The 17,332-nt window shown below is 37.1% G+C and overlaps 1 non-coding gene across 1 annotated transcript; it reads right to left on the bottom strand.

Moving 5' to 3' along the window:
• Positions 1–16,272: 16,272 nt before the first annotated feature.
• On the bottom strand, positions 16,273–16,379 carry LOC112713420 (small nucleolar RNA R71). Its single transcript, XR_003158393.1, has one exon. It is a non-coding gene; the product is annotated as a small nucleolar RNA R71 (small nucleolar RNA).
• Positions 16,380–17,332: the final 953 nt, after the last annotated feature.

Consider the following 17,332-nt stretch of genomic DNA (forward strand, 5'->3'; position numbering starts at 1 on the left):
TTTATTTTGTGCCCTTTAATTTTTCGTAATTCAAACTGATAATTATAATTGATATCCTGACTAAGAATTACAAGATAGCCTACTTCAAGCCAACAATCTCCGTGGGATTTGACCCTTACTCACGTATGGTATTACTTGGACGACCCAGTGCACTTGCTGGTTAGTTGTGCGAATTGCAAAAGTGTGATTGCAATTTCGTGCACCAGTCCCCAGCAACGGCCCCAATGTTTCGAAGGTTACCTGAAACTGGGTTCCTTTGGGCCTAAACGTGAGGTCTAGGCTCTTTTAGGGACAGCATCCGACGTCTACTGATATCGAGGTGCCGCAGTTCGAGTTTCTCGTGAGGAGGTAGGGGGAGGGTGTGGTACCTACAAGGGACTCCGATGCTTAGGTTAGCAACGGTTTAAGCAGGTTTTTTATAGATTGAGTTCGAAGTATACCTGAGGGTGTCAGTGCATTTTTAGTGGTAGATGTAGAGTCAGGAACCCCCCTTTAGAGTAGCTCCACCTTTAATGGTGGATAACCCTTCTTTTTTGTTAGTGAAGTCGTTGAGATATCCTTTCTAGATGACTAGGATAGATTGTAGGAGTTAATTATTGATTCGGGAAAATAGAGTTTATACAACATTGTCGCGCTAGAGCTCGGGTTGATCCATCTCATGTCTGTTGATTGGAATTTACTTGTTTTTGGCCTAGCTAGGTAGCGGGTCAGGGTATGAACAATTATTATTATTATTATTATTATTATTATTATATGCACCTTAGCTTTTAGAAAAAATATATATAAGATTTATAGTATTATTTAAAATGTTACTTTGTAAATTTATATAAAGAATGATCTAAATACTTAAGTTAGTATTTAGAAGAGAGACTAAGACTGAGAAATAGAGAATGAAAGACAGAGATTAAAATAAGTCCCAATTTTATGTTTGGTGTAAAATATATATGACTGAATAATGTATCAGTATTCTGTCTGGTTTGAGAAAAAAGTTGAGACTAAAATATTGAAATTACTAAAATGCCTTTATTAATTAAAAAATAAATCCCTAAACCAAGCCACATTCAAATTGCTTAAAACAGACAGATTTACAGACAGATTTAGTCTTTATTATAGACGAAATTTTGGTTACCGACGAAATTACCGATAGATTTTGTCCCTCTGTAAAAGCCTCGTTGAAAATTATTTACCGACAGATTTTTTCCGTTGGAAAATTACCAACAGATTTTTACCAGTTACCGATAGATTTTTCCTCGGTAAATTCTCACTTCTATTTCTTGGAACGTCGAACTTTCTAACAGATTTTCCGTCAGTAATTAGAGATAGATTTTTCGATAATTACAGACAGATTTTTTGACAAATTTTCTGTCGATAATTACAGACAAATTTTTTGATGGATTTTGCATCGGTAATTAGCAACAGATTTTCTGACATATTTTTTGTCTGTAATTGAAACCTTGAAAAATGATCCCAAACTCTGAATACAGATAGAAATCTGTCTATAAATCTGTCAGTAAGATCAAATAGCATTTTTTTAGATTTTTCATTAAAAAATAAATATAAATTTAAAGAAGTTCATCGTATTATCAAACTAAAAGAAAATTACTATAAACAAGCAAGTCAATATAATTCAAAACTAAACAAAGTATATTGATACATCAACTATAATAATAAGTAACAACCCTACATCAATGATAGATGAGAATTTATGCCAATTTGGAAAACTAGATAATGTAATTCCATTGTGAGTATAGTCCAAACCGTCAATAGATGCTCTCCATCAAAATTCAATCCAAGATATTGTCACAATTCAAATCAATTATAAACCGATAGTATTTAGACTCCCGAGTCGTTCTCCCTAGGAACTAGTGACAACAAGTGCATACAATTTTGGTTGTGAGAGAGCAAAGGGGGTTTCAATGATTGAAAGCACTAAAATAAAGGAGTTAAAGAACAAGACAAAATTGAAATTAATAAACTAACAAAGGAATAAAAGAACTATGTATGTAATATGAACAAGTAAGGTTTAAAGTGATGGAAAAGTAGTTCAAAACATAAATGAAACCTTGACTTGGGGTGAGTTATGGAACCCTTCCTTGCCATAACCACAACTATGATAATTATGATGGATTAATCTCACTAAGTCAACCCTTAACATCGAAGGATAAGTTAAGTGAGCATAATTGTTATTAGTCCACAAGTCCTAGCTAACTTACCAAATTAATTGGTAAAAAGCTAGCGTTAGTGGAAACAATAACAACTAACAACCCAAGAATTATCACTAAATGTTGGACATTATGGCTCTAGTAATCCATAAACTCATTTTTCCCAAGTCAAGGGGTGGAAATTACCCCATAATCAAAATTTGCATTTTATTGAACACATAGTGGGCATAAATTTAAAACATGGCAAAATTGGTAAATTGATGAAAGCTATGAACCATAAATGATCAAAATCAATAAAGGCAACTCAACCAAACATAAAGTAAGCATCAAATATCAAATTAACCAACTAGAAATCCAAAATTGCAAAACTATATAAATTGGTAAGAGAAATGAAAAGTGTAGAACAAGTAATGTCATAAAAGAGGAAATTAAGGAATACCTACAATGGGAAAGCAAAATCCAAAAGCAAAACTTGAACTATAAAATTCTACATTGAAAACCTAATTAAAACCCTAATGAACTAGAGAGAAAACCCAAGCTAACTACCCTAAAACTACTCCTAAAAACTATTCTAAGATGGGTCTCTTTGTTATATGTTGTTGCTCCTTCATATAGCTCTTCATTTCAGCCTTCAACCCTTCAAAAATGGGCAAAGAAAGTCCCAAAATCATGAGTCACGTGCATTTTTAATGGAGGCATGCGCTGGTACTTGTGCGGACGCACAGGCGTGTGCGTCCGCGCACTTCGCCAAATTTCCACTTGTGCGTACGCACAGATGGTTGTGCGCACACACACTTTTGCGATGCTCTGGATTCGCTCTGCTTGGGTTCTTGTGCGTACGCACGGGTAGTTGTGCGTATGCACACATGCTGATTCCTTCTGTGCGTATGCACATATTCTTATGCATACGCACGCATGGCTGAGCTCTCCTACTTTGTTTTCTTCATGCTTTCTCCCAAATGCATGCTTCTCTTCCATTCCCACCAAGCCATTTCTACCTTATTCATCTGAAATCACTCACAAATAATATCAAGGTATCGAATGGAAGGTAAACGGAATAAAAGTAGTCAAAATAAGTGCAAAAGAGCATGTTTCCACATTTATGTCCAAATTAGGGAGATAATACAAAAGTATGCTATTTGAGTGCTTAAGTGTGAGTTCATGTGCTAGAATCCATCCAATTTGAGTCAAAATATATCATCAAATTTGGACTCATCAATTCCCTCACACTTAAACAATAACATGTCCTCATGCTAAACACATAAAAAGGAGAAGTATAAATGGGCAAGCAACTTATTCAATGCAACTATCTATATGCATGCAAGTATGTATACACTATATATAGCTATACCTATCTATATTTATCTATATGAAATTGGTGAAAACAAACAATCAAATTCCCAAGCAAGTATATAGACATATAGGGCTAAGCAAGAAAATAATCCAATGCATTCAAAATATAAAGAATTGATTTACTCATCAAAATAAAGCAATTTGCAAGAATTCATGATAAGAGGGTTGTAATGGAAACATAGAGTTGAGTGATCGAACCCTCACTAGGTGTGTACACACTCTCAACGCTCGGTGTTTTAGGGTCTAATCACTCAAGTTTCCTCCTAATCATGCTTTCAAGGTTTTGCTTTTCATCTAACAATCAACAAATATGTGATGCATGAGTGCAAGTATCATGAGGTCTTTAGAGGGTTGTAATGGAGTTAGGGTTAAGGTAGGATAAATATGGCTAAGTGGACTAAGGAATTGGATCTTTGATTAGCTCAAGTGTCCAACTCAACCTACATCAACCAAATAACAAAATATGCAACCTAACTTCCCATAATCACACTTTTTATACACATTCATGCATCTTTTTCATCCAAATCCACATATGCATTTCTTATTCATTTTTTTTCTTTTCTTTGGGATGACTTTTGTCCCATCTTATTACATATATTTTTTTTCTTTTTCTCTTTTTTTTTTCTATGACAAATGCATATGGTTAAAGCAAATTGATATATGAATGTACACCCATTTTCCAAAAATTTCAATAAAATACCCAAAATAAACTTTTTCATTCACTACCAATGTTTTCCATAACTTCCCCCGCACTTAAATGAAACACACACCTTCAACCTAAGCTAATCAAAGATGCAATTCAAGGTGATTCATGGTTTTTCCGTTTAAGATTGTAATGTGCTAACAATTAGAACAAAGGGATTAAGAGGCTCAAAAGGGGTTAACAAAGGTAGATGCGAGGGTAGGTCCATATGGGTGAGTGAGTTTAATATGAAATAGCCTCAATCATGCTAAATGCATTCAAAACATCAAACATTAGAAATAAAGAATCAATCAAAACCAAGATTACAATCATAGAAGGAGCATAGCACACAAGAACAAAATAGTGGTTAGAATGTGTAACCACTCATTAAAGCTCAAAAAACTCACAGGGTATTTTGTTCTATCTCTCTTCTATGTTCCATAAAAATCATTCAAGCAAGTACAAAAAATAATTTTCCAAATCAATTCAATAAAATGTCCTTGAAACAAAATTCTTGAAAATTTTTGTTATTTTTCACCAAAGTTATTTCCTATATATGTATGTATATATGTTGTGATGGATGCAATTTTAAAATCTTTCCTAGTTCTATTCCTAATTTTCAACATCGCAAAAACTAACATGAACAATTAGGACAAAATTGAACTAAGCACTATGCTATTCACATCATCCAATCATATTTTTTATCTATTAATATATACCATGCAAATGCAATATATATATTAACTAGAGTAAGGATGCAATAGTCAAAAATACTAACAAATATCTACAAGAAATATAATAAAAGAAAACAGAAAATGAAAGTGCTAAGTGTTTGGAAAAAGAAAGTTTACTCCCAAAATGGCGAATCCTCCCCCATACTTAAGCTTTGCACAGTCTTCCGTGCACGAACACAATCCGGGGGAATTGTCTCTAAGCATTCCACCTTCAGCTGGCGGATGCATGGGCTCGGGTTGTAGGAAACTTGCCAAGCTCAATACATTCTTGACATCTCCCTTTTCGGCATCCTCCTCCTCTCCTGGCTCCTTGCCTTTATGTCTCATCCTCAAAAAGAATGAATAAATTATAAGTAAAAAGCATAGGGCAAGTAGCACAAAAAGGTAAAGGAGGGAGTAAATAAGCATCTAATTGAGGAAGTTTTCATAATGGTGTGGTATGATGAAAATGAGATAAGCCGTGTGTGTTTTCCAATTATTCGTGTGGTTGGAACACACACAACGGCCAGTTAAAAGGGCATCCACACAAGGAAAAAGTAAGCATGTGCTTCTCAATTATATGGCCTAGGTAGCAATTGAAGAATAAGGAAAACTTTAGACACGAGCAAACCCAGGTAACCACAAAAGTGAATTGAGTAATTGGAATATTGGATGTTGAACTTGTGCAAGTGAAACACGAGATTGATATAAAATTACACAATAAACAACAACCAATCTATCAATGAAAAGAAAATCACTTTTTCATCATGAAACATCACGAAAAAGTCACATGGGAAAGATACTTGTTACAAAACGTGACAAGCTTGATAAGAATCAAGTTGAGACACTCAAACAAATGCAAAGCATTAACAAGGAATAAGTACTGGTCATGTGATGAAGTTAATATGAAAATCATGATGAACAAGTAATTTCAACTCAATTCACTAAATTCAATGCCCTTATATAATTTGTCCTAGTGGTACAATCAAAACATAAGTCTTCCAACCCACTAGGTACTAGTAAATTAAGGCAAAGTATAAGTGCATTGGTGAAAACTTCAAACAACAAGCAACCTAATCAAACAACAATCAAACACTTGCAATTTATTTAATTACTAAAATGAAAAATGAAATACAATGAAGATTAAGTAAGAAAAGAGGAAAAACATTGAAAAAGCAAGAAAAAAGAGGGATGGAGGAGGCAAAAGTACGTTAGGGCTTAAAGAAAAGCGCAAACAAAATCTTCCCAAAACAGTAGTTGTGCGTACGCACAGGTATGTGTGCGTACCACACTTGGCAAAACAGGGGTTGTGTGCGCTCGCACGAGGTGTGCAAGTGCTCCAAACAGAACGGGGATATAGAAGTGTGCGCACTCACAGAACAAAATTGTTTTTTTTTAGATGAAGGATCATGTGTGCGTGCGCACACAGGTCTGTGCGCACGCACAGAAGCAAGAAGGGGTGCAGGCGCACAACCTGTGCTAATGCTCCCACTAGAGGGACTGCAAGCTTGCGTGTGGATGCACAATGTTGTGCACTCGCACAAAGTGGCGAAAAGATGGTATGTGTACGTACGCACGAGCAGGTGTGCATGCACAGGTGCCCTATTTTACAAAAATTAACTGAGAGTATTTAGACTCCCGGGTCGTTCTCCCTAGGAACTAGTGCCAATAAGTGCACAATTTTGGTTGTGAGAGTCAAAGGAGTTTTCAATAATTGAGAACAAACAAAATAAAGGAATTAAAGAACAAGATAAAATTACAATTAATAAACTAATAAAAGAACTAAAGAACTATGTATGTAATATGGACAAGTAAAGCATTTCATCAAACACCTAATGGGCATAATCATAAAACATGGCAAAATTGGTAAATTAATGAAAGCTATGAACCATAAATGATCAAAAGTAATAAAACCAACTCAACAAACATATAAAAGCCATCAAACATCAAATTAAACAACTAGGAATCAAAATTGCAAGACAATGTTAATGTTGACAAAAGAGAGTAAAATATATGAAAGTGTAGAACAAGTAGTGTAATTGAAAGAGAAATTAAAGAAATACTTACAATAAAATTGCTAGAATCCAAAACCAAACTTGAAGTATAAAATCCTATAAACCCTAACTAAAACCCTAAGAGAGAATTTCCTAATACTACTCCTACTTCTACTATGTGTTTTTTCCTAAACTAAGATGGCCCTCCAAGCTAATGTTGAATTCCCCTTCATATAGCCTTTGATTTCAGCATCCAAGCCTTCAAAAATGGGCCAAAAGAGCCCCAAAACGTGAAGCCACGTGACTTTTTAATGGAGGCATGCGCTGGTACCTTTGCGGATGCACAGATGTGTGCGTCCGCACACTTCACTGAATTTCCTCCTGTGCGTACGCACAGAGGGTCGTGCAAACACACACGTACTAATTTCTGCTTTGTGCGTACGCACGCATCCTCGTGCGCACGCACGCATGGCTGAGCTCTTCTCCTTTGTTTTCTTCGTGTTTTGTCCCTTTGTACATGCTTGCTTGCACTTTTGGCCATCCATTCATGCTTCTAGGACCTGAAATCACTCAACAAACATATCACGGCATCGAATGGAATAAAAGTAGGATTAAATTTCTCAATTTAAGCACAAAAATGCATATTTTCACATTTAGGCTTAATTTAGGGATCAAACACAAAAGTATGCTATTATGGTGCTTTAAGTGTAGGTTTATATGATGAAATCTACTCAAATCAAGCTAAAATATATCAGAAAATATGGACTCATCGATTCCCCCACACTTAAACAATAGCATGTCCTCATGCTAAACCAACAATGAGAATGTCAAAAGGGAAACAACTTATTGAATGCAACTACCTATATGCATGCAAGTATGTATATATTATATATAACTATATAGACTATAGTATCCTATTGGGTTGGTGAAAACAAACAATCAAATTTCCAAGCAAGTATATAGACATATAGGGTTAAGCAAAGGAATAATCCAATGCACTCAAGATCTAAAGAATTTATTTAACTCATCAAAATGAAGCAACTTGCAAGAATACATGATAAGAAGTATGGAAACATAGAGTCGAGTGATCGAACCCTCACTTGGTGTGTATACACTCTTAACGCTCGGTGTTTTAGGATCAACTCACTCGAGTCTCCTCCTAATCATGCTTTCAAGGATTTGCTTTTCATCTAACAATCAATAAATATGTGATGCATGAGTGCAAGTATCATGAGGTCATATTAGGATTGTAATGGGGTTAGGGTTAAGGTAGGGTAAATATGGCTAACTGGACTAAGGAATTAAATCTTTGATTAGCTCTAGTGTCCAACTCAACTTATATCAACCAAATCACAAACTATGCAACCAAACTTTCCATTCCCTTTTTATACACATTCATGCATCTTTTTCATCCAAATCCACATATCCATTTCTTATTCATCAATTTTTTTTCTTAGGGCAACTTTTGTCCCTTCTTATTATTTTTCTATATATATTTTTTTCTATGACAAATGCATATGGTTAAAGCAAATTGATACATGAATGTGCACCCATTTTTCAAAATTTTTCTTTTTCAATTCATACCCAATACAAACTTTTTCATTCACTACCAATGTTTCCCAAAAGTTCTCCCACACTTAAATGAAACACACTCCTCAACCTAAGATAATCAAAGATGCAATTCAAGGTAATTCATGGTTTTCCGCTTAGGGTTGTGATGTGCTAACAATTAGAACAAAGGGGATTAAGAGGCTCAAAATGGTTAACAAATGTAGATGGAAGGGTAGGTCCATATGGGTGAGTGAGTTTAATTCAAAAATGGCCTCAAGCATGCTAAATGCATTCAAAACATCAAACATTGGAAATAAAGAATCAAGCAAAATCGAGATTACAATCATAGAAGCAGAAAGGCACACAATGAACAAAATTAGTGGTTAAAGATTGTAACCACTCATTAAAGCTCAAAAACTCACAAGGTATTTTGTTCTTTCTCTCTTCTATGTTCCATAAAAATTCATTCAAGCAAGTTTAAAAACAATTTTCTAAATTAATTCACTAGAATTCCCTTAAACAAAATTCTTGGAAAATTTGTATTATTTTTCACCAAAATTATTTCCTATATATGTATGTATGTATGTTGTGATGGATGCAAAATTTTTATAAATTTCCTAGTTCTTTCCTAATTTTTAATAAGCAAAAAGTAATATGAACAATTAGGATCAAAATGAACTAGGCATAAGCTGTTTACATCATCCAATCACAACTTCTATCTATAAATATATACCATGCAAATGATGCAAAAAGCAATAGATATAAACTATGAAGAAAATGCAATGCAACAATAAAAAACACTCTAAATATCTACATGAAACATTGGAAAAGAAAACAAAAATTAAAGTGCAAAGTATTTGGAAAAGAATGTTTACTCCCCCAAAAGTGGTGATCCTCCCCCACACTTAAGCGTTGCGCGGTCCTCCGTGCACGAACATAATACAAGGAGAATGGCTCTAAGGTCCTCCACTTTCAACTGGTGGATGCGGGGGGCTCAGGTTGTGGCGAAATCTCCAAGTCCAATGTGGGCTTGGAATCTCCATTCTTGGTGTCCTCCTCCTCTCCCGACTCTTTGCCAGTATGTCTCATCCTCAAAAAAATGAATAAACTATAATTAGGAATCATAGGGCAAGTAGCGCAAAAGGTAAAGGGGAGAGTAAATAAGCATCTAATTGAGGAATTTGGCATAGTGGTATAGAATGCACACAACGGCCGGCTAACGTGGCATCCACACAAAAAAGTAAGCATATATTTTTCAATTAGATAACCTAGGTTGCAAGTGGAGAATGAGCAAAACTTAAGGCACAAGCAACCCTAGGTAACTATGAAAGTGAATTGAGTGATTAAGATATTGGCTATTGTAATTGTGCAAGTTAAAGAGCAATATTGATATAAAGTAGAACAATGAACAACAACCAATTCAATAATGAACGGAAACTCCCTATTCATCACGAAGCATAATGAAAAAGTCACATGGAAGGGTACTTGTTATAAAAAGTGATAAGCTTGGTAAGAATCAAGTTAGGTCACTCAAACAAATGCAAAGCATTAACAAGGAACAAGTACTGGACATGTGATGAATTTGATATGAAAATCATGATGAACAGGTAATTTCAACTCAAATCACTTAATCCAATTCACTTATATAATTTGTCCTAGTGGTATAATCAAAACATGAGTATTCAAAGCCACTAGGTACTTGCATATTAAAGCAAAGTATAAGTTCATTGTATTTAATCAAGAGGCAACCCTATCACTAGCAAACAAACACTTGCAAATTATTTAATAATAACTAGAGTAAAACTAATATAATTACTAGAACGAAAATAAGATGCAATGAAAACTAAGTAAAACAAGTAGACAAACATGGAAAGATCAAGAAAAGGGGGTAATGGAAGTGGCAGGAGTGTGTTAGGGCTTAAGGAGAATTGAAAACAAAAATTGCCTAAAACAGCACCTGTGTGTACGCACACTTCATGAGAAAGGGGAAGTGTGCGCTCGCACAAGCTGTGCGAGTGCTCTTGACAGAGAGGGAAACAAGGCGTGTGCATGCGCACAGGGCTGTGCGCACGCACAAAACACTTTTTTTAGGGAAGGATCATGTGTGCAAGCGCGCACAGGTCTGTGCGCACGCACAAGGGCGAAATGGGGTGGGTTGAGCAGACGCACAAGGCATGTCGTCGCTCCCACTAGAGGGGTTTTCAAAGGGTGTGAAAACGCACAGGCTTGTGCGGCCGCACAGGTGATGAGAAATACGGATTTGTGCGCACACACAGCATGGTGCACACGCACAGATGCCCTATTTTTCAAAAAATTTTCTTTAAAATCTAGGGCATCCCAGCTTAGCTCAACACATTTTTCAACCCCAAACAGGCAAACATTTCCGAAATCATGATCCACACAAAAACTTAACCTACCAAACTCAAAATTAAACTAATCCTAAGCTAACCAAGATAAACAAAAAATGCAATACCAAGACTATAAACAAAGAGAAAGGGTAAGAAAGATGTTACCATGGTGGGGTGTCTCCCACCTAGCACTTTAGTTTATAGTCCTTAAGTTGGACTTGTTGAGGAGACTCTTGCTAGGGTGGCTTGTATTTCCACTCCTCCTTGAATCTTCATCCATGCTTGGTTCTTAAGGCTCCTCTGGGATCCCATATCCTAGGCGTCCGGTCACCTTCTTGTTGATCACTATGCTCTATGCCGGATCAACAAAGTCTCAGTTGACCCTTGTAGCAACACAACATATTCCAAAAATCACCCGATTGTGGTTTACACCCCACTCGAACTCCAATTCTTGAATTAATTTTCATGAAGAACCCTGGAATTGCTCGACAACCACTACTCCTTCTTCCACCATGTACCAACCCAAGAAGGACCTTGAGTTGGTAATCCAACTCCAAGATAGCATATTGGTGGGGGGCCAATGAAGCTCATAGGTGAAATTGCCACCCACTCAATATGCTCTTAGTTGTCCACTCCTTCCTTACCAACCTCTTCCTCCTCTTCCCTATCACTCACATCACAACAAGGAGGTTGTGCGAAGTCTACCTCCATGTCTTTCTCAAGCTCAATGGGAAGAGGCTCATTAGGATCATCAAGGGGATTGATCAAGGAGGACAAAAAATCATTGATGATGGAATCCTCATATTGATCAACCTCCCTCAATTCTCCCCTTCTCTCCTCCAGTTCACATACTTCACTATCTTCCTCTTGTTGCACTTCAAGATCTAACCTTTCTTCTTCCCCTTGTGGCTCCACGCTCTCCTCTTCAGTATAGGCTTTAGTTGATCCCTCACATTCCTCAAGAGGAATGCCTTGATCGGATGAGTGTAGGAGGATTAAGTAGTTTACCGCTTCGTCTATGGTAGGCCATGATTTGCCCTTGAGTTCTTCGGGATCCTTCTTACTCTTAGAAAAGAACTTGAAGGTCTTGATGGTCTTGGGTCAAGGGTAGGAAAGTTTCACATTGGCGTCAAAGAGAAGGTTCATTGGTAGGGAAGAAGGTTGTATATGTGGGAGGTAGTTCATGTTGATAGGCATCTTGAGGTGGTGTATAAGGAGGTGGATGGTGGTACTGATGTGGTGTTTGAAAATATGGTGATTGAGGGTTGTGTTGAGGGTAGGGGTCATAGGTATATGGTGGTGGAGGTGTATAGTCATAGTGGAATCCACCATATCTTAGGTTTGGGTATGCATATTGGCAAGGGTATGGTTCATTGTAATATGGAGGAGGTTGCTCCTCCCAACATTGATGTTCCAAACTCATGATGCAATCCACAATTAAAGTTATCAAACCCTACAAAATGATCACAACCAAACTCCAAACCAAGAGGGTGATGACTCATAGAGGAAATAAAAAAAAAAGACAAAAGACATCAAATAACTAAAGAAGCAAAATCCTAATTAATAGCAAAAACAAGTAAACAACCCAAAAAGAGTATCTATTCACACTATTCACATATTTACAACAACCAAAATATAGAACTCATGACGCTAGCTCCTCGGCAACGACGCCAATTTGATAGATGAAAATTTATGCCAATTCGGAAAACTAGATAAAGTAATTCCGTTGTGAGTATAGTCCAAACCGTCAATGGATCCTCTCCATCAAAATTCAATCCAAGATATTATCACAATTCAAATCAATTATAAACAGAGAGTATTTAGACTCTTGGGTCGTTCTCCCTAGGAACTAGTGACTGCAAGTGCATAGAATTTTGGTTATGAGAGAGCAAAGGGGGTTTCAATGATTCAAAGTACTAAAATAAAGGAATTAAAGAACAAGACAAAATTGAAATAAATAAACTAACAAAGGAATAAAAGAACTATGTATGTAATATGAACAAGTAAGCTTTAAAGTGATGGAAAAGTGGTTCAAAACATAAATGAATCCTTGACTTGGGGTGAGTTATGGAATCCCTTCCTTGCCATAACCACAACTATGATAATTATGATGGATTAATCTCACAGTCAACCCTTAACATCGAAGGATAAGTTAAGTGAGCATAATTGTTATTAGTGCACAAGTCCTAGCTAACTTACCAAATTAATTGGTAAAAAGCTAGCATTAGTGGAAATAATAACAACTAACAACCCAAGAATTATCACTAAATGTTGGACATTATGGCTCAAGTAATCCATAAACTCATTTTTCCGAAGCCAATGGGTGGAAATTACCCCATAATCAAAATTGGCATTTTATCGAACACATAGTGGGCATAAACATAAAACATGGAAAAATTGGTAAATTGATGAAAGCTATGTGATGCCAGGGCATCTAGGCCAGTTTCACTGACCTTTTCTTTACTATTTTAGGGTAGTTACATGCATTTTCTTAGAGAATAGGGCAAGTTTTGGATAAAAATACACTCACACCTTGATTCAAGAAACTATTGTGAATTTCACATGATTTCATGAGGATTTTGCAAGAATTCAATGACAAATTGATGATGCATAATCTCATGACTTTGACTAGAACTTTGATGCACTTTATTTGCTTGATTTCAGGACAAAGGAAGCAAGGAAGAACCATGTTAGTAGCCACGTTAACCTAGTTAACGTGACCACTAACGTGGAATGGGAAAAAGCTTGCAACGTTAATGAGAAAGGTGAGCACCAATAACGCCTGCGAAACCATCATAAGCCCACGTTAATTGCCACGTTAACTAGGTTAACGTGGTAGTTAACGTGGAGACAAAGAAAGCTCCAACGTTAGTGGTAAATGTAAACATCACTAACGCTCCAAAATTTTCAATGAGCCACGTTAAGAGTCATGTTAACTTAGTTAACGTGAACTCTAACATGGAAGAGAGGAACAATGCCAACGTTAGTGACATTCATCTTTGTCACTAACGTTAGATCAAACTAGCATTGCCCACGTTAAGACCACTAACGTGAAAGTTAACATGGAGCTAAGATTGATGAGCCAACGTTAGTGACACTCACCTTTGTCACTAATGTTGGAGATGGCATTCACTACCACGTTAGTGGCCACGTTAACTTAGTTAACGTGAGCTTTAACATGGAGAGTAGGGGCACTTGGAGGGTTAGTGACAAAGGTAAGTATCACTAACGCTCTCGAAGATGAGGCATACCCACGTTAAGAGGCACGTTAGTTACACTAAGGTTAACTCTAACGTAGGGACAAGGGGCATAAGGCAACGTTATTGGGAAAGGTGAGTGCCAATAATGCTTGCGAAGGTTCATAAGGCAATGTTAGTGGTCACATTAGTGCCACTAACGTTGGAGTTAACGTGGGCTATACGGGGTTGGAACATTAGTGAAAAAGGTGATTTCCACTAACGTTCTCGAACCCACAATCTCACTTAACGTTAACATCACTAACGCCCATGCCTAACTCACACTTTTCTGCAAGCTGAGCCTACTAAAGATTGTAACTACTTCAACTCAAGATCTAAGGCCCACATCCAGGACTTGGAGAACTCACTAGAAGATCAAGAAGAGTAGTATATATAGGAGTAGTTTTGAACTATAGAGAGCTTGGCACTTTGGATAACTACCCTCTGTATATTTACTTTTCTGCACTTTTAGCTAAGCATGTATTATTTTCTGCCATTTTCCATTTCTAGAGCTATGAACAACTAAACCCCTTTCATTGGGTTAGGGAGCTCTATTGTAATTTGATGGATCAATTATAGTTTTCATTCTTCTTCTTCTTTCTTCTCTTTTGATTTACTAGAAAGATTTCGATCTTAATTCAATTGGTTAGTTGTCTTGGAAAAGAAACTCTCCATAATTTGATCTCCTCTAAGCCTTGGAAAAGGGATGAGGAGATCATGCTAGAAATGCTTTCTCATGTTGGACCAAATTGGGGTCTGGGCGGATATAGTGACATGTAATCTTCCCAACACTTTGATTTGGAAATACATGTGGTATAATCAGTGACCACACTTCATCTCTTCCCATGAGCAATTAAATCAAGGAATTGGGCAATTGTTCAAGCTTAGAGAGATTGAGTTGCCAAGGAATTGGAACACAATCACCTAAGATTGCCAATGAGATCAATAGATTCTTTGATTGAGGAATAGATGAAAATGAATTTGATCCAGAGAATACAACATCTCCTGAGCCCAATGAATTCCCCATTTCTTATCTTACCCATTTTCTTTACTTTCTGTCATTTATTTCCATGCTCATTCCCCCAAATCCCCATCTAAGATTCTGCACTTTATTTTCTGCTATTTACTTTCCCGCCATTTAATTTTCTGCAATTCTCAAACTACATTTTGTTTAGCTCAACTAGCATACTCTTCCAACTAAAGTTACTTGACCAATCAATCCCTGTGGGATTCGACCTCACTCTATTGTGAGTTTTTACTTGACGATAATTCGGTATACTTGTTGAAGGAAAATTTGTTGCGAGACATGTTTTCGTGCATCAAGTTTCTGGCGCTATTGCCGGGGATTGATTTTGTATCAACAATGATTAAGTTGGAAGTTCACTAGATTGAGCATTTTTTCCCTTTGTTTGTTTACTTTATTCAGTCGTTTATCTTCAATTTGTTCAGTTTCTTCCTCATCCCCTATACCCTATCTGTTTTCTTTCTTTCTTTGTTATTGTTTATAATTCTACTCACTAACCCACTAACTATTTGATAATTTGTACCAATCACACTAACAATCACTCTAACAAGAATAATCACTTCATTTCATCTCTTGCTGTGTGCTTTGGTAGTTGTATGACAGGTAGAAGAGGGAGAGATTTAACTTCTTTCGATTCAGAACCTGAAAGGACCCTCCGAAGACTAAGGAGGGAAGTAAGAGGGAAAGAAGTTGTTGGTGCTGAGGAAAAGGAAGAGTATTTTAAAATAAACATGGAGGAGATTTTGGAAAACAATCATGAGGGAGAAGCTCACAACCATGCCAGAGAAGGCCCTGCAAATCATGCTGGGCAAGAGAGCTGCAAATCATGCTGGGCAAGAGAGGAGAGTTCTAGGCTCTTGCATCAATCCAAATCCAAGAAACTGTGGAAGTAGCATCCAAAAGCTCACCATACATGCCAACAACTTTGAATTAAAACCCCAGCTCATCACCCTTGTTCAGAACAATTGCTCGTTTGGAGGAAGTGCCCAAGAAGACCCCAACCAACATCTAACCACCTTCCTGAGAATTTATGACACTGTGAAGTCTAATGGAGTCCACCCCGATGTCTATAGGCTGCTTTTGTTCCCCTTTTCACTCAGGGACAAGGCATCCAATTGGCTTGAATCCTTCCCAAAGGAGAGCTTAACAAATTGGGAAGAAGTGGTGAACAAATTTTTGGCAAGATTCTACCCTCCTCAAAGAATTAACAGGCTGAGAGCTGAGGTGCAAAATTTCAGGCAACAAAATGGTGAGACTCTCTATGAGGCATGAGAGAGGTTCAAGTACTTAACAAGAAGATGCCCACCAGATATGTTCAATGAATGTGTTCAACTTCACATTTTCTATGAAGGTCTCTCTTATGAATCAAAGAAGGCTGTAGACCATTCCTCAGGAGGCTCTCTAAACAAGAAGAAAACTATTGAAGAAGCCATAGATGTCATTGAGATGGTAGCTGAGAATGACTACTTCTATGCCTCTGAAAGAAGCAACACTCAAAGAGTAATGGAGCTGAACTACATGGATGCATTGCTAGCTCAAAATAAGATGATCACCAAGTAGCTAGCAGATCTTACCAAGAAGGTGGAGGAAAACCAAGTTGCAGCAGTCATCACCTCATCACCAGCACAAGAAGGAGTGAACATAGGAGAAGAAGGTGACAGGGAACAAGCCAACTATGTTGGAAACTCACCTAGACAAATCCATGATCCATACTCTAAAACTTACAACTCTGGATAGAGAAATCACCCTAACTTTGGATGGGGGAATCAACAAGACCAAGGCCAAGACCAGAGATGCCACAACCTCAATTCCAACAACAATGCAACTCACCAACATACCTCACAGAGATCCTATCAACACCCACCTAACCACCCTTCTCAACCACCTAATCTCAATCCACCATCACTAACCGAGGATAGACTTTCAAAGATTGAGACTCTACTTGAAGATATATGTAGAGAAGTCCAAGACAATAAGGTGTTTAAGGAAGAAGTGTGAGCCAATATCAAAAACCAAGGAGAAAACATCAAGAGACTGGAGTCCCAAGTAGGGTATCTATCTCAACAAATTCCCAAACCCACTGATGGATTTCCCAGCGAGACGGCGAAGAATCCAAGAGGAGAAACAAAGAAAGTAAGGTGGGAAGAATGTAAGATGATCACCACAAGTGATGAGAGGAGTATGGAGGAAGTAGAACACCTCCAAGACAGTCCAAAAGGAAACCATGAAGAAAGAAACCATGCACCCCAACTCACACTCAAGGAAGAGC

The sequence above is a fragment of the Arachis hypogaea genome, chromosome 9, assembly GCF_003086295.3.
Source record: "Arachis hypogaea cultivar Tifrunner chromosome 9, arahy.Tifrunner.gnm2.J5K5, whole genome shotgun sequence".
Taxonomy (NCBI): Eukaryota; Viridiplantae; Streptophyta; class Magnoliopsida; order Fabales; family Fabaceae; genus Arachis; species Arachis hypogaea.